Source organism: Aegilops tauschii, chromosome 3 (assembly GCF_002575655.3).
Source record: "Aegilops tauschii subsp. strangulata cultivar AL8/78 chromosome 3, Aet v6.0, whole genome shotgun sequence".
In the NCBI taxonomy this organism is placed as follows: Eukaryota; Viridiplantae; Streptophyta; class Magnoliopsida; order Poales; family Poaceae; genus Aegilops; species Aegilops tauschii.
This window is the reverse complement of record NC_053037.3, coordinates 144,700,702-144,720,172: the sequence shown is the minus strand read 5'-3', so window position 1 is coordinate 144,720,172 and position 19,471 is coordinate 144,700,702.

Sequence of the window (19,471 nt, the reverse complement as noted above, 5' to 3'; positions counted from 1 at the left end):
CCTTGTTGCAGCCCGACCTCTTTCTCATTCCTGTGACGCCGGCCTCAAAACCGAATTATCTCATAATCCTTATTGCATGTACATACTTATCCAGGTCGGATCACGCGAGGGCCCTAGAGTATATCTGATGCGGAGCATCCCACGGACATCATCATGTCAAGAGTCCGTTTGGCAAGTGACACATGCGACATCTACTTCTTACATGTAAAGGTGAATCATCTCCTTTATGCATGCTCACTTGACCCCTTTGAGGATGGTATACTACTTGACACTTAGGAGTTTTAACCCCTTTCCGTGACGGCATTTAGAACCGTCGCCAAGTGAGTGTGGGTGACAGGGGTCCTTCCCACACGAACCAGAAACCGTCGGGGATAGGGACCCTACAGTACTCCTACTCGTTTCTGCTCGCATTGCCATCGCAGTCGGTATTCTGTGGTGCTACGTTTACGATGCGCGGCCCATCACAAACGGTTCACTATTATAGAACGTGCATGATGCGCGGCCCATCACAAACGGTTCACTGTTAAGAAGATTAGCTAATCGTCGTACGAGTGTCGGTCGGGATTACGAAACGTCGAACTGTCGTAACATCATCATACACGACAACTATCGCACATGCTATTCTGTGGTGCAACGTTTACGATGCATACTTCACCAGAAACAGTTCATGGTTGCGAATCATGTACGATAAGGCAACTAACACAAACATTTAGTTTCCCTGCACCGTTTGTGATTTTGTCTGACATCGCACACGCTTTGCAAACGGCAACTGTGTGCATGCTTACACACGTTTCCTCTCTGTGAACCGTCTCGCATTATGGGGCATATCACAAATGTTTGTGTTTTACTAACCGTGTGTGTCATAACAACCTGGAGAGCGTAATTTCACTGTAATTTAATTGTTGCTTTTTCAAATTGTACCGATTTGAATTTGAATGTATGCTACAGCTTTATTCATATCCATCAGGTTCAAACAACCAATGCATTATTCGATTCATAGGTACATATGTTCAAGAATTACATAAGAACCAAATAAAGAATGATGAACCACAGTTGTATACTGGTTGCTGAACAAGGTGAAGCGGAATGCCCATATTGTGCCCTCCTCCATGCAGAAGGCACGCACGACTCTAGTCCAACCATGATGGCCGTCCGCCCATCCTTCACGGTCTTCATGAAAACATCTAGATAATCATCGTGTTCTAGTAGAAATACTTTAACCTTTGCATGCCCACCAATCATGTAGTTTGTGAGGTAATCTTGAGTAAACTGCTTTGGCAAACACTGCAAAGGAAAAAAGATTCAGACATTGTCATCTAACACAACTCGTTATGGGCAGCAAAAAGAAGGCTGCAAAGTTCTTACTTACCATCCTGCAGTTCGCTGTTGTCTTGGATAAAGTGTAAACAAATAGTTTAATTGCCATCTTTGGACCCATTTTAGTAACAATCTTTATCAGCTTCCTCACTTGATGCTGGTTCATCGATATCTCATTGCCCCATACGCAGAAAGGGTCGAAGCGCGGATCTTTACCAATGACATATGTACCTAAAAGCACCAAGTTAATATTAGAAACTAAACAACAATTGCACAATGATGTAGTACAACACTCTTTTATAATATGTCTATATACATCCGTATGTGGTAGTCCATTTGAAATCTCTAAGAAGACAAATATTTAGGAACTGAGGGAGTATATTATAACATCCAATATACTCACATGTTAGATGAATTAACATCTTATATTATGGGATGGAAGGAGTTTACTTACAAATTATCGGCTGATTAACTGCTGTTGTATCCATGGGTTACAGTTACTTTGAGCTAGTTCGGGCTCAAATAGCCCTAAAGTATATCTAAACATGAGGGCTAGTTTGAGCTAGTTGCATCTATAACCCACCCAAAAAAACTATCCAACCCAAGAGGTGCTAATTGGAGCTAGTTCTCCTAGTGCATTTATTGTCAATCTAACCCTGCCATCCAAACAACTCTTTGGATGGAGTTAGTTCAGGGTTAGTCATGAGCTAGAAACTAACTCTAACCTCTAGCTCAATTGAGTATCCAAACAGGGCTGTGTTGTTGTTGTTGTTGTTGTTGTTGTTGTTATTGCTGCTGCTCTTCTACATATATCTAGACATCATTAGAACATTAATGTAACACTCTTCCTTGTTGCTATGTAGCCTAGGATTGCATATTTAGACATTAAGTACAATGCATGTTGCTATATAGCCTCAGATATATTACATATCGCCCTAGTTAACCTAATGATAAATGGGTTGCAGATATATTCAGTTAAAAGTCCGTTTCACCGACTAGTCACTTATCAGCCGCCGGCCTATATGGTACCAGCTACCGATATCCTGAACAGTGAGCAGATATAAGCCATGGGATGAAACTAACCTCAATGGAAAATAGCAGTCGTTCCTAAAATTGTCCTGTGTAGGTACATCGAGAAGCATGTTAAGCACAACAGGCTAAACATCAACCAAAATTATCCATGGCAGACAAAATAATCTCCAAAAGATAGCTTCAGTGTGCAGGTTTAAGCACGCTAGTAAAGCAAAACAAGTGGAAAGGTGTGCTAACTGCAATAGGCCTAACATTTAACAACAAGCAAACATAGTCATTCAAACTGGTATTGTGCTGGTCTAAGTACATTGGTTATTGTTAAATAAAATTGGAAAGGCGTGTTAACTACAAGATGCAGCAACCAAATGTAGTCATTCATAGTGGTATTGTTGAAAGTGGTACTGATGAAATTGAACTGCCTAGTTCATACTTGCACATATAGAGAACATCACGTTGTGAATAACTGGAATAAACAAGGCATACTACGAACAACCAAAGATAGCATTTCAAACTGGACATATGCTAAATACAAACAACTGAACAATCAAAAAACTTTAAAAGAGGCATATGCTAGCTATAACAATCTTAATAGCAAGCAAATATATGCATTCCTATCGGTATGTTTAAAACTGGATTGATGAAATGTACTGCACAGTAAATAATTGCACATATAGAGCATCACATTGTGAACAACTGAAATAAACAAGGCATACTGCAAACAACCAGATATAGCAATTAAAACTGGACATATTCTCACTACACTACAAAAGGGACTCGACAAAACAAATCATGGGTTTCCCCCTGTGAAGAGGCATGGCAAAACAAATCATGGGTTTCCTCACTTGTCACAGATGGGCTTGTTCCCGTGGGAAGAGCACGGACCCTAGATGTGCTCCATGTTGTAGCAGATGGGCTCCTTCCCCTTCCACGAGGAGGGCTCCCTGATGTCGCAGACGAGCGCTTTCCCCTTGGAAGAGCAGATGGGCTCTTTCCCCAGGAAGAGTTAGAGAGGGTGCCCTCCTCGTGGTCGGCGTAGATGAGGTCTGAATTGGAAGCCCTGGATCCCAAGCCAGCGTCGCCGGACGTGTCCTTCAGAAATGACAAAAGGGCTCGATGGCGATGTTGAATGGAAAATTGTTGACAGCGAGCCAGAGGAGATCAGCGGCGGGGCCATGGATGAGATCGATGGCGGTTGAACCCGAGGGGTTGGGGGTGGGCCACTTAACCTGTGACATAGCCTGCCTCAGGCCGTCGCTGTCGATGACCTCAATGTCGTAGCCGGTGGCCGAGACATGCTCGCATACTCTAGGCCGTTGCTTGAGTGCCTACCGCTACCGGCGACGTCGGGCGAAGAGACCGCTATACACCTCTTTTGGGCTAGTCGCTCCTCGAGATCCACGGGAAGCGTAGCCGGGCTTAGGCTGCGATGCTCTTGAGTGGGGGATGGGGATGGGGATGGGGATCTATGGGAAAGGGGGCGTTTGGCAGGCGTCATCTAAGAAACTCAGGGCGGTCTGGGTATGGAGATCAATGGGTAAGCTGCAGGGCAAACCGGCAGATGTTGACAATGGAGGCCTTGCGGCGGCGGCGGCGGGGACCTTGCTAGGGTTTCAAGCAAGGGAGGGGGGTGTGTGCGCACACCCGAGGAGGTTTTGGTGTGTGTGTGTGTGTGTGTGTGTTGTGTGTGTGTGTGTGTGTGGAGGGGGCAGGGGTGTTTGAGGAAATGATGCGGGTACTGAAAATTTTACTACGTGGGAGTCAAACGCGGGAGTGAAATGCCGGCCTATTCAAAATTTTGATGATAGTGCATCGCACACGGTCCGGAGATAATAACCGTGTGTTATGAAACAGAAATCCTCGAGGCGGGCATATATTTTCTAGGGATGCAGGCGGGATTGGGAACAAGAAATATCGCACATGGTCCGGAGGTAACAACCGTGTGTTATGAAACAGAACAACCCTCGAGGCGGGCAGATATTTTTGAGAGGGGGAGCCTCATGGAGCCCAATGTACTGTGCGGATGTGTGCGTGACAGGGGCACTGGCATGGCACACGGTTAGTTTGAGCGAACCGTATCTGTTGCGTCATCTGACTTGTCTAATGTTCATAAACTTGGAGAAAAATGACGCGGGAGAGGGTCAGAACACGAACACACTTGCATGTGGACCAAATTTATGTATCGAAAGGGTGGTTTGATTTTCAAATACCAAATGCAACTTCGATGTGGCACCTCTCTCGCAAAGCACACGGTATTACTTGCCCCCACCCCCCCTCGTGTCGGCATGAAGGGAATCCTAAGCTATGAATGCATGCCCCCTCCCCCTAACCGAGGTTCACCTAACAAAGTGCGAAGTAGCTAGCAGCCCCCCTCCTCCCTTGTGTCGGCACGAAGGGAATCCTAAGCTGTGAATGCATGCCTCCCAACCGAGGTTCATTCACCTAGCAAAGTGCGAAGTAGCTAGTAGCCCCCCTCCCTCGTGTCGGCACGAAGGGAATCCTAAGCCATGAATGCATGCCCCCCAACCGAGGTTCACCCTAGCAAAGTGCGAAGTAGCTAGCAGCCCCCCTCCCTCGTGTCGGTACAAAGGGAATCCTAAGCTATGAATGCATGCCCCCCCAACCGAGGTTCACCTAGCAAAGTGCGAAGTAGCTAGCAGCCCTCCCTCCCTCGTGTCGGCACGAAGGGAATCCTAAGCTATGAATGCATGCCCCCCCAACCGAGGTTCACCTAGCAAAGTGCGAAGTAGCTAGCAGCCCCCTCGTGTCGGCACGAAGGGAATCCTATGCTGTGAATGCATGCCCCCTCCCCCCAACCGAGGTTCACCTAGCAAAGTGCGAAGTAGCTAGCAGCCCCCCTCGTGTCGGCACGAAGGGAATCCTGAGCTATGAATGCATGCCCCCCCAACCGAGGTTCACCTAGCAAAGTGCAAAGTAGCAACCCCCCAACACACACTTTCAGTCGGCGGGCCAGAGAGGCATATCTCACCAAGATGGATCATAAAACGGACCAAGAATAATCCACCTTGGTCGTACCACCTCTCTCTTGTTGTTGGTCAAAGTGATGGCCGTCCATGCGACCCCGGAGATGGGCTAGCTCGCCAATAATCACAGAAGTAGCTAGTCCCCGAAGACAACCACTGCATGCATGTGGCCCAAACATATGTATGGAGATGTGTGTTTTGAGTAACAATGGGACAACTTTGATGTGGCACCGTGATTTCGAACTAGAAATCCCCACACTGAGTGAAGGTTAGGTTGACGATGCATATGTATGTTACACCACACTTCAAGCCAACGACAGGGATTCATGCATGCATGCGTGTATAGTATATGCGCTCAAACTTAAGGTCTGAATCTCACCATGACCTATACTACGATAACACGAACCAAATGAGGAATCCGCCATGGTAACCTATCTTGTTGTTGGTCAAGGTGATCATGGATGTCCACGCGGGCCCACGAATATATAGGCTTGTCGCCGATAACCACGTGAGGGAGTGTACCGTTCGAAGGCAACTACTACATGCATATGTATGGAGGTGATGCGTGCATGCATGTTTGAATACACAACATTGATGTGGCGCGTGCGTCAAAAATCGTACACTAGCTCCCAACACAGAGCGAGATCGGTTCATGATGTGTCGTTGTACGAGCCACTTCGACTCGATGGGAGGGATTCATGCGTACACATGCATGTGTGTGTGCTCAAACTGTATCATGCATGTCATCCCAGAGGAAAAATAATAATCCCCTCCTAAGTCAAATTAACCTCTCTTGTTGTCAGGCAAAAAGTAGTGATGGACCAAGCGGGCCCACAAATGGAAAGCATCGATATCGCTGATAACCGCTTAAGTGGGTATGAGAGGACAGCTACCACCGCTTTGCATGTGGGCCAAACATATATATGTTCAATACCCAAAATGCACAACTTTGATGTGCCACATGCCTCAAAAACCATAAACCATGCACCCACACAGAGCGAGGCTCATGAAGCGTACTACATATGATGGTCCCCTTCCCCCCTCTTCACCGCATACTATATGCCCCTACCATAATATATGTACAACCCAAAAGAATCCTCATCGATGGTGAAATTAATTAACCTCTCCCGATGTAGGTCAAAGTGATGCATGCATGCATCGACGATGGCCTTGTGGGCCCACAGATGGAAGCGTCACACGTTAGTATCCTATCTAGGATAACCACCGCGTGCATGCATGTGGCCCAAAAAGGTGTTGTGTGATGTTTGAATAGCCAATTTCACAATTTTGATGTGGCACGTGCCTCGGAAACCAACGAGTCCCGACACTGAGTGAGGTGTACTTGTTCACGGACGCGTATGTATAGTATATATGCTAGTCCCCTCGCACCTCTTCGACGCGTACTATATACCACCATAACAGAAACAAAAAAGATTCTACCTTGCTGGTCAAATTAACCTCACTGCCGGCTGTTCGTCAAAGTGATGGAAGACGACCTCGTGAGCCCACAGAAAGCGTCACACGTGAGTATCGAGTGTCATGTAGGACAACCATCGACTGCATGTGGCCAAAACATGTATGTATGAAAGGGTTGTGTAATGTTTTAAATAACGATTTGACGACTCTGATGTGGCACCGGCCTGCCTAACAAAACGGCCAACTCACACGGTGGCTCACAACTCGTAGTGTACTGCGAGCCACCCGCCACCCCCAGACGCAGACACCCACACACACACCGCGAATCCACCGCAACTACGATGCATGTTAAATTAATTATCCCGTGGTGAACATATGTTACCAAAGGAGGGACGTTTTAATATCAAAAAAATCACAGAGATGATTAAGACGTTTTAGTACATTAATTGATTGATTTTCTACGGGTATAATGTGCAAAAATCAAATTTGAGCAACACGCACACGTGACAGTGCACCTAAATGGATTGCAAAAACACATGTGTCTCACTGGGTGCATGTTTACTCCCCGTGAAACAAATTTCAAACATTGAGAATCTTGGTTTTTAAATTCTAGTACATCCAAAACTTATTTGAAGTTCATGAAACTTATCATGTTGTCATATGGACACCAATACAAAGTGGCATTGTACTTTTTTGTCAAATTTGAGACCAGTTTTGATGTAATCTTTATCTAATTACAAATGTGAGATTATTAATAATTGGGAACAAATATCCCAAACAGATTATTTATTCGAACCGTGAGCGTTACACCAACAATGGATACGTGTCATGCTTCGGTTAAGCAATAAAGCGGCAACATTAATCATCCAAATAGAAAAACAATATACGTGCCGCCGTGCAACCCGTGTGGCGTGCGAGCAGGCGTGAGTTGATGGGACGCATGCGAGCAGTCTGCCGCGCAGGCAGACGGGGAGGCGTGCGTGCAAGTGTGTGAATTGACGGAGGCGTGCTCGCTGCGCAGTGTCATCGGGAGGCATGCGTGTAGCTGTGTGAAACTTTGGTAGGCATGCCAGCAGTCTGGTGCGTAGGCTCACCGGGAGGCGAGCCATCGGTTTCACCGCCGCCCGCCTTTCTCCCACAACTCCCACTACTCCATATTAATGTTGCGCCCGAGCGGCCGCACCCCCCATCCTTGCCACACACACAATCCTCTCTCTCCAGTTGCATCCTCGATGCTGCTCTCAGTCCTCAAAGCCGTCAGTGTATGAGGATGCCACCAAAGCGCGCCATCGGAGGGAGTGGCGACGCCGAGGCTGCTAAAGCACTGGAGCACGGCGTGCAGATGGAGACAGAGGTTGCTGTAACTGCCGGTCAGTTATCGCTGCACCCTGACATCGTCGACGGCGTCGAGCTTCCACAGCCGGAGGCGGAGTTCCACACCGACTCCGATGACCACTCCGGCGATGACTCCGACGACGACGGACAGCTGGTTAGTCATCTATACTCAGTTATGTGTCAAATAGATCATAGGGTTTCTCTGGTTACTCCTGCCTCCCCCTTTTTGGAATAAAAATCCTATGGTTATGTTCTCCCAATCCATGAAATCTGAGTAAGTTTCGTTAGATCCGTGTAGTGTATTGATTGTTTGAATGGTACAAGTGATAAGTGATTAGTTGTTTCATCTGTGCAAATGATTTCTGCTAGTAATCCGACTAGGGTTAGTGTCCGTGCTAATAATTCGTAGCCAGGACTTGAAAATTGATTTTGAATGACCTACATATGTTTGTGCCATTATTTTCTTCAAGATTGGTCTGTACATAGACGACTGTGCTTAAAAATCAAACCATAATCTCTGGATATGTATACATAAATAGCCATAAATTCCTAATCCTACTACACGGCATGTAATCATTGATTTGATGCCAAATTTGTTTTACTATTTGTATAGGTGTTGTCTGATGATGTGGACAGCAAGGATGAAGATGGCAAGAGGAGCTACAAGAGGCAAATCCTGAGGGAGCTTTATGCGGGAATGCATAACAGGCGTATTGTTGGAAATATGCCCTAGAGGCAATAATAAAATGGTTATTATGATATTTCCTTGTTCATGATAATTGTCTATTGTTCATGCTTTAATTGTATTATCCGGAAATCGTAATACATGTGTGAATACATAGACCATAACATGTCCCTTGTGAGCCTCTAGTTGACTAGCTCGTTGATCAATAGATGGTTACGGTTTCCTGACCATGGACATTGGATGTCATTGATAACGGGATCACATCATTAGGAGAATGATGTGATGGACAAGACCCAATCCTAAGCATAGCACTAGATCGTGTAGTTCGTTTGCTAAAGCTTTTCTAATGTCAAGTATCATTTCCTTAGAGCATGAGATCGTGCAACTCCCGGATACCGTAGGAATGCTTTGGGTGTACCAAACGTCACAACGTAACTGGGTGGCTATAAAGGTGCACTACAGGTATCTCCGAAAGTGTCTGTTGGGTTGGCTCGGATCGAGACTGGGATTTGTCACTCCGTATGACGGAGAGGTATCTCTGGGCCCACTCGGTATTGCATCATCATAATGAGCTCAATGTGACTAAGTAGTTAGTCACGGGATCATGCATTACGGAACGAGTAAAGTGACTTGCCGGTAACGAGATTGAACGAGGTATTGGGATACCGACGATCGAATCTCGGGCAAGTAAAGTACCGATTGACAAAGGGAATTGTATACGGGATTGCTTGAATCCTCGACATCGTGGTTCATCCGATGAGATCATCGTGGAACATGTGGGAGCCAACATGGGTATCCAAATCCCACTGTTGGTTATTGGCTAGAGAGGTGTCTCGGTCATGTCTGCATGATTCCCGAACCCGTAGGGTCTACACACTTAAGGTTCGATGACGCTAGGGTTATAAGGAAGGTTTGTATGTGATTACCGAATGTTGTTCGGAGTCCCGGATGAGATCCCGGACGTCACGAGGAGTTCCGGAATGGTCCGGAGGTAAAGATTTATATGTGGGAAGTCACCATACGGTCACCGGAAATATTCGGGGGTATACCGGTATTGTACCGGGACCACCGGAGGGGTTCCGGGGGTCCACCTGCCCCGGAGGGCCTTATGGGCTGTAGGTGGAAGGGAACCAGCCCTTAGTGGGCTGGGCTCCAACCCCCCTAGGGCCCATGCGCCTAGGGTTTGGGGGGAACCCTAAAGGGGGGCGCCTAGGTCTATGCGTAGTTTCTATGCGCGGGTAGAACACAAGTTGTTGTGGGCGTCGATTTTGTCAATTTACTTGCCGTTACTAGTCTTATCTTGATTCGGCGGCATCGTGTGATGAAGCAGCCCGGACCGACCTTACACGTACGCTTACGTGAGACAGGTTCCATCGACTGACATGCACTAGTTGCATAAGGTGGCTAGCGGGTGTCTGTCTCTCCCACTTTAGTCGGGTCGGATTCGATGAAAAGGTCCTGATGAAGGGTAAATAGAAATTGGCATATCACGTTGTGGTTTTGGCGTAGGTAAGAATCGTTCTTGCTAGAAACCTATAGCAGCCACGTAAAAGTTTGCAACAACAATTAGAGGACGTCTAACTTGTTTTTGCAGCAAGTGTCATGTGATGTGATATGGCCAGAAGGATGTGATGAATGATATATGTGATGTATGAGATTGATCATGTTCTTGTAATAGGAATCACGACTTGCATGTCGATGAGTATGACAACCGGCAGGAGCCATAGGAGTTGTCTTAATTTATTTATGACCTGCGTGTCAACTGGAACGTCATGTAATTACTTTACTTTATTGCTAACTGTTAGCCATAGTAGTAGAAGTAATAGTTGGCGAGACAACTTCATGGAGACACGATGATGGAGATCATGATGATGGAGATCATGGTGTCATGCCGGTGACGATGATGAACATGGCGCCCCGAAGATGGAGATCAAAAGGAGCAAAATGATATTGGCCATATCATGTCACTATTTGATTGCATGTGATGTTTATCATGTTTTATATCTTATTTGCTTAGAACGACGGTAGCATAAATAAGATGATCCCTCGCTAAAATTTCAAGAAAGTGTTCCCCCTAACTGTGCACCGTTGCGAAGGTTCGTTGTTCCGAAGCACCACGTGATGATCGGATGTGATAGGTTCTAACGTACGCATATAACGGGTGTAAGCCAGATTTACACACGCTATACACTTAGGTTGACTTGACGATCCTAGCATGTACAGACATGGCCTCAGAACACAAGAGACCGAAAGGTCGAGCATGAGTCGTATAGCAGATACGATCAACATGAAGATGTTCACCGATGATGACTAGTCCGTCTCACGTGGTGATCGGACACGGCCTAGTTGACTCGGATCATGTATCACTTAGATGACTAGAGGGATGTCTGTCTGAGTGGGAGTTCATTAATAATTTGATTAGATGAACTTAATTATCATGAACTTAGTCTAAAATCTTTACAATATGTCTTGTAGATCAAATGGCCCATGCTAATGTTGCCCTCAACTTCGACACGTTCCTAGAGAAAACCAAGCTGAAAGACGATGGTAGCAACTACACGGACTGGGTCCCTAACCTGAGGATTATCCTCATAGCTGCCAAGAAAGCATATGTCCTTGAAGCACCGCTAGGTGATGCACCTGTTTTCCCAGCAACTCAAGACGTTCTGAACGCCTGGCAGTCACGTAGTGATGATTACTCCCTGGTTCAGTGCGGCATGCTTTACAGCTTAGAACCGGGGCTCCAAAAGCGTTTTGAGCAGCACGGAGCATATGAGATGTTCCAAGAGCTGAAAATGGTTTTCCAAGGTCAGGCCCGGGTCGAGAGATATGAAGTCTCCGACAAGTTCTACAGTTGTAAGATGGAGGAGAATAGTTCCGTCAGCGAACACATACCCAAAATGTCTGGGTTGCACAACCGCTTGTCTCAGCTGGGAGTTAATCTCCCGGATGACGCGGTCGTTGACAGAATCCTTCAGTCGCTCCCACCTAGCTACAAGAGCTTTGTGATGAACTTCAATATGCAGGGGATGGAAAAGACCATTCCTGAGGTATATTCAATGCTGAAATCAGCGGAGGTGGAGATCAAAAAGGAACATCAAGTGTTGATGGTGAATAAGACCACTAAGTTCAAGAAAGGCAGGGGTAAGAAGAACTTCAAGAAAGACGGCAAGGGAGTTGCCGCGCCCGGTAAGCAAGCTGTCGGGAAGAAGACAAAGAATGGACCCAAGCCTGAGACTGAGTGCTTTTATTGCAAGGGAAACGGTCACTGGAAGCGGAACTGCCCCAAGTACTTAGCGGATAAGAAGGCCGGCAATACCAAAGGTATATGTGATATACATGTTATTGATGTGTACTTAACCAGCGCTCGTAGTAGCTCCTGGGTATTTGATACCGGTGCGGTTGCTCATATTTGTAACTCAAAGCAGGAGCTGCGGAATAAGCGGAGACTGGCAAAGGACGAGGTGACGATGCGTGTCGGGAATGGTTCCAAGGTCGATGTGATCGCCGTCGGCACGCTACCTCTACATTTACCTACAGGATTAGTTTTAAACCTCAATAATTGTTATTTAGTGCCAGCTTTGAGCATGAACATTGTATCTGGATCTTGTTTAATGCGAGATGGCTACTCATTTAAATCCGAGAATAATGGTTGTTCTATTTATATGAGAGATATGTTTTATGGTCATGCCCCGCTGGTCAATGGTTTATTCTTAATGAATCTCGAACGTGATGTTACACATATTCATAGTGTGAATGCCAAGAAATGTAAGGTTGATAATGATAGTCCCACATACTTGTGGCACTGCCGCCTTGGTCACATTGGTGTCAAACGCATGAAGAAACTCCATGCAGATGGACTTTTGGAGTCTCTTGATTATGAATCATTTGACACGTGCGAACCATGCCTCATGGGCAAAATGACCAAGACTCCGTTCTCCGGAACAATGGAGCGAGCAACCAACTTATTGGAAATCATACATACTGATGTGTGCAATCCAATGAGCGTTGAGGCTCGCGGTGGCTATCGTTATGTTCTCACCCTCACTGATGACTTGAGTAGATATGGGTATGTCTACTTAATGAAACACAAGTCTGAGACCTTTGAAAAGTTCAAGGAATTTTAGAGTGAGGTTGAGAATCAACGTGACAGGAAAATAAAGTTCTTACGATCAGATCGTGGAGGGGAATATTTGAGTCGCGAATTTGGCACACACTTTAGGAAATGTGGAATTGTTTCACAACTCACGCCGCCTGGAACACCTCAGCGTAATGGTGTGTCCGAACGTCGTAATCGCACTCTATTGGATATGGTGCGATCTATGATGTCTCTTACCGATCTACCACTATCATTCTGGGGTTATGCTTTAGAGACTGTCGCATTCACTTTAAATAGGGCTCCGTCGAAATCCGTTGAGACGACACCGTATGAATTATGGTTTGGAAAGAAACCTAAGCTGTCGTTTCTTAATGTTTGGGGATGCGATGCTTATGTCAAGAAACTTCAACCTGAAAAGATCGAACCCAAGTCGGAAAAATGCGTCTTCATAGGATACCCTAAGGAAACCATTGGGTATACCTTCTACCTCAGATCCGAAGGCAAGATCTTCGTTGCCAAGAACGGGTCCTTTCTGGAGAAAGAGTTTCTCTTGAAAGAAGTAAGTGGGAGGAAAATGGAACTTGATGAGATGACCCCTCTCGAACCAGAAAGTAGCGCAGCACAAGAAAATGTTTCTGTGGTGCCTGCACCGACAAGAGAGGAAGTTAATGATGACGATCATGATCAAGTTACCACTGAACTTCGTAGGTCCACAAGGACACGTTCCACACCAGAGTGGTACGGCAACCCTGTCCTGGAAATCATGTTGTTGGACAACGGTGAACCTTCGAACTATGAAGAAGCAATGGTGGGTCCAGATTCCAACAAATGGCTTGAAGCCATGCAATCCGAGATAGGATCCATGTATGAAAACAAAGTATGGACTTTGACAGACTTGCCCGATGATCGGCGAGCGATAGAAAATAAATGGATCTTGAAGAAGAAGACGGACGCGGATGGAAATGTTACCATCTATAAAGCTCGACTTGTCGCTAAGGGTTATCGACAAGTTCAAGGAGTTGACTACGATGAGACCTTCTCACCCGTAGTGAAGCTGAAGTCCGTCCGAATCATGTTAGCAATTGCCGCATTCTACGATTATGAAATATGGAAAATGGACGTCAAAATGGCATTCCTTAACGGCTTCCTTAAGGAAGAATTGTATATGATGCAGCTGGAAGGTTTTGTCGATCCTAAAAATGCTGACAAAGTACGGAAGCTCCAGCGCTCAATCTATGGGCTGGTGCAGGCATCTCGGAGTTGGAACATTCGCTTTGATGAGATGATCAAAGCGTTTGGGTTTACACAGACTTATGGAGAAGCCTGTGTTTACAAGAAAGTGAGTGGGAGCTCTATAGCATTTCTCATATTATATGTGGATGACATACTATTGATGGGAAATGATATAGAATTCTTGGAAAGTATAAAGGCCTACTTGAATAAGTGTTTTTCAATGAAGGACCTTGGAGAAGCTGCTTACATATTAGGCATCAAGATCTATAGAGATAGATTAAGACGCCTGATAGGTCTTTCACAAAGCACATACCTTGACAAGATATTGAAGAAGTTCAATATGGATCAGTCCAAGAAGGGGTTCTTGCCTGTATTGCAAGGTGTGAGATTGAGCACGGCTCAATGCCCGACCACGGCAGAAGATAGAGAAAAGATGAGTGTCGTCCCCTATGCCTCGGCCATAGGGTCTATTATGTATGCCATGCTGTGTACCAGACCTGATGTAAACCTTGCCATAAGTTTGGTAGGAAGGTACCAAAGTAACCCGGCATGGAACACTGGACAGCGGTCAAGAACATCCTGAAGTACCTGAAAAGGACTAAGGATATGTTTCTCGTTTATGGAGGTGACGAAGAGCTCGTCGTAAAGGGTTACGTCGATGCTAGCTTCGACACATATCTGGATGACTCTAAGTCACAAACCGGATACGTGTACATTTTGAATGGTGGGGCAGTCAGCTGGTGCAGTTGCAAGCAAAGTGTCGTGGCGGGATCTACATGTGAAGCAGAGTACATGGCAGCCTCAGAGGCAGCACATGAAGCAATCTGGATGAAGGAGTTCATTGCCGACCTAGGAGTTATTCCCAATGCATCGGGGCCGATGACTCTCTTCTATGACAACACTGGAGCTATTGCCCTTGCCAAGGAGCCCAGGTTTCACAAGAAGACCAGGCACATCAAGCGTCGCTTCAACTCCATTCGTGAAAATGTTCAAAATGGAGACATAGATATTTGTAAAGTGCATACGGATTTGAATGTCGCACATCCGTTGACTAAACCTCTTCCACGAGCGAAACATGATCAACACTAGAACTCTATGGGTATATGATTCATCACAATGTAACTAGATTATTGACTCTAGTGCAAGTGGGAGACTGTTGGAAATATGCCCTAGAGGCAATAATAAAATGGTTATTATTATATTTCCTTGTTCATGATAATTGTCTATTGTTCATGCTTTAATTGTGTTATCCGGAAATCGTAATACATGTGTGAATACATAGACCATAATATGTCCCTAGTGAGCCTCTAGTTGACTAGCTCGTTGATCAATCGATAGTTACGGTTTCCTGACCATGGACATTGGATGTCATTGATAACGGGATCACATCATTAGGAGAATGATGTGATGGACAAGACCCAATCCTAAGCATAGCACTAGATCGTGTAGTTCGTTTGCTAAAGCTTTTCTAATGTCAAGTATCATTTCCTTAGAGCATGAGATCGTGCAACTCCCGGATACCGTAGGAATGCTTTGGGTGTACCAAACGTCTGTAACATCCCAAATTTTCAATTTGGAATGTTATACATAGATCATCATTGCATATCATATTTTCTATTGCATTTTGACAAATCCTCGATAAATCCTAAGCAACTCAAGGACCCTCGGAGAGAGTTGGGGATTTTCTCGAATTTTCATATTTGATTTTCATCAAATAATAAAACGAGGATTTTGGTTTTAATTACTTTTCTCTTCGAAAAAATATTTCATTAAAAATAAATGAGAGGAGAAAATATGACTTCTCCAAAACAATTGAAATATTGGAGGAAAAATGTTAAAAGCATTTATTGGATTTTATTTGCAATTTTAATTGCATTAAAAAAATATTGCATGTTTCCAAAAATTTATTTTTGTGTCAAAAAATGTTCACCCTGTTCTAAATATTCTAACTAGACAGGGAAAATTTGTTTTATCTTTTTTTGGATTTTTATTTCTTTTTCTACGAATTTTTTGGCGGAACGTTTTAAAAAAAAAATTCGCGCCGCGCCCGACCGGGCCGAGGCCCTGCCGAGCCGCCGACCCATCTCCGCGTTCTCCTCCGCGAGCACGCCGGACGCCGCCGCCGTGTCCGCCACGGACACCCCGCCGCCGCGCCTTGCCCCCTCCTCCAAGCACCCTTCCCCCCTCTTTATAAACCCCGCCGCCGCCCCCTCCCTCTCACCCCGCCGCCGCCCCGCACCCGCCCCGCACCTCACCGCCGGAGCCGGAGCCCGAAGGCCGCCGGCGCTCGCCGAACCCCGCCGCCGGAGGCGCCCCTCGCCACCCCCGAGCCCCCTGAGCCCCGCCGCATCCCGCCGCCCTCGCCGGAGCCAGCCGGAGCCCCGCCGGAGCCCTGCCCCGACGAGGTATACCTCGCCGTCGTTGCCGGTTTTGTTTAAAAAGAACCGTTCGTTTAAAAAAAACCCTAGATCGGTTTATTTCTTCGGTTTTGTTATTTTGTGAACGTTCACCGACCCGTTCGTTTTAACGAACGCGTTCGTCGGATTTTCTCTGTTAACGAACGTCCGTTCTTTAACCGTTCGTCCGTTTTTCTTTTTCATCGGATTTTTCCGCGATTATCTCAGATCTCGATTTCTGATCGAATCTTCGTTTCTGTTTAATTTTTCGCTCCTTTATCGGAATCAGGCGATTCAAGCGCCTAGAGTTTCGTCTCGAAATTCTCTATCCGTTTAACCTACTCAAACAAGTTTTTGCTACTATAAAATTTGACCTAGATCCAGATTAGTAAACGAAGTTTGTTTCTTTCGCCGTTTGACTTTCGTTGCTTCATTCGAGTTGATTCTTTTTGCAAACCGGAGTTCTTAAGTTGAACTTTCTGGTTGGATCTTTCATTCGAGTTTTACCTGTGCATTAGATGAGTACTTATTGTTTGCTTATTTGTTTGCGATAGAGTACCCGGAGTGTGCCGCTTGTTACTTCGAATCGCTAGGTTTCGCGGATCATCAGCAAGGCAAGTAACACTTTGATCATATACCTTCCATACCCAGTTTTTATTGCATTAGATCTATTCCTCAAACATTGCATGATTAGGATCTAATTAAATTGTGGGTATTGGGAAGTAGTTGAGGTAGTACCTATTACATGTTCTTTTATCAAACCCTTGGGAGTTACTTCTACGTTTGCTATTATATTGCCATGCTATGCTCGTAGACGTGGATTGGGTTTGAGTGATATTCATGACAGATGTGAGATTGTTAATAATGGTTTACTTAAGGTGGCAACTAAAACTCACATCTGGGTGGATTGAGGTACCTGGGTATTCCAGGATTGCCTGTTTTTCTTTTGGACCGCCACCCAGGTTCAAAGGGATCATGAGATTATTCATGCTAGAAACTTCCGTGTGCAGCCACAAGCTATTATGGGCTCTAGCATAGTTGATTAAGTTGTGTGAACTCTTACAGTGGTAGACTAGCAGATGTAGGGGAAAGTAGGTGTAACTGTCTACCCATATGTAAGGTGCAAACACTTCTGAAAGACTGTGTCTCGATCATCCGTTTCTCAAACATCATGTAGTGCGAGAATCAAGCGGAGGCGATCGAGTCTTGTGGGGAAAAGTGCACAAACCTCTGCAGAGTGTACAAACTAATCATGGTTAGCCGTGTCCCCGGTTATGGACAATTTGAGTATCTAGTACTTGGATTATCATGTGAATCTCATCACCATGTTACTTTTAATTAATTTTGTTGGGTTATTGATGACACCTAATTGGGATTGAGATGCTGTCAACCATCTCAATGTTTAACAACCACCATGATAGTTAAATAAAATTTATTCCTTTGCAGTAGGGAAAAATTGGCTTTCCGCAAAAACTTTAACCATAGAGCTTTCCACCAGCCTTATATGCATGTAGTATAGTATTATTACTGTTCATTATTTCTCTATGTGTTACATTGCCAGCATATTCCATGTGCTGACCCGTTTTCGGGCTGCAACGTTTCATGTTGCAGACTTTTCAGACGACGAGTAAGGTGCCTTAGGTCGTGGTCTTATACTCAGTGATGCCGCTGGTGTTGATGGACTCACTTATCTTCCAAGTCTTCTGCTGTTATGGTTTTAGATGGCCTTAAGTCATATTTTTCATACTTATTCTCTTTGGAGATATTCGATGTAATAAGTGTGTGATTGCTACTCTGTTATAAATCCTCCATTTGTACTGTGCGTGTCAGCATTACTGATCCAGGGATGACACTGGTGCACAGCAGCACAAACCATTTGAGGTCTGGTCGCTACAAAGGTGGTATCAGAGCACACGCTGACTGTAGGACACGACCACTAAGCTTAAGCCCTAGAACACTTCTCTCTTCTCATTTCTGACCCCTCTCCACTTTCTACTCTTTTAGGAATGGCGGATACAAGGAGCAAGTTCATGCAACCAGATGAAGACACGCCTTTTGGTCGACACTTGAAGGAAGTCACCAAGTACTTGAACATAGGAATACCAAGCATCACTGGAACCTACAACGCCACATTACCCGAAGAGGAGAGCTGGAAGATTCAAGTTCACATTCAGGAAGGACGTTTGTGCCAGTTACTGAACCCATAAGATTGGTTTTCGAAGCACCAACCTGGAGTTTAGGGAAGAGCATGGCAGCCCACATCGCTATGGGACGCATTGGAGAAGTCTACCACCAGGAGCTTAAGGATACAATTTATCAGATTTGTGGACGCCGAGACGCGCAATGGAAGATGATCAGAACCAAGAAGGATGGATCAATTGCAGCTTTCATCCAGGAGCAAAACCAACATATCCGTCGCCAGGAGAACCAGATGTGCTCGGACAAGGAAGAACTGAAGAAGGCATTGACGAAGATCAAGGAGCTGGAGGAAGAACTCAAGGCTACACGCGAGGATTATATGGAGGAAATCGTCGCACTAGTAGGGAAGAATGACGACCTGGAGAAGAAGATTGGAGTATTCATGGGAAATCCAGTGCCAAAAGCAAAGGATGACGAATGCACTTGTCCGGATAACTACATCATCATCGACGACACCGACTCGGAACCAAGTGAAGATGACTTTGTTGATGAAGCTGGAGCAGACATCATGGAGTCTTCAACTGATCAGAATTTCTAGTAGACCACCCTATCAGTAGTAGTTTTCCCCCATTTAATAGTATAGTTCAAGCACTTTGTAACGCTAGTTAGATCGATTGTTATGCCTTGTTTGAATTGATTGAGTGATATTGATTGTATTTGTCTCATGAGCATATGGGTAGTGTTTTCATCTAGACCTCATTCTATTCTGAACTCTCATCTTTTCTAACCCATCAGATGCCTCCGAGACGCGACCCCGGATTTGTTTTCCCACCAGAGA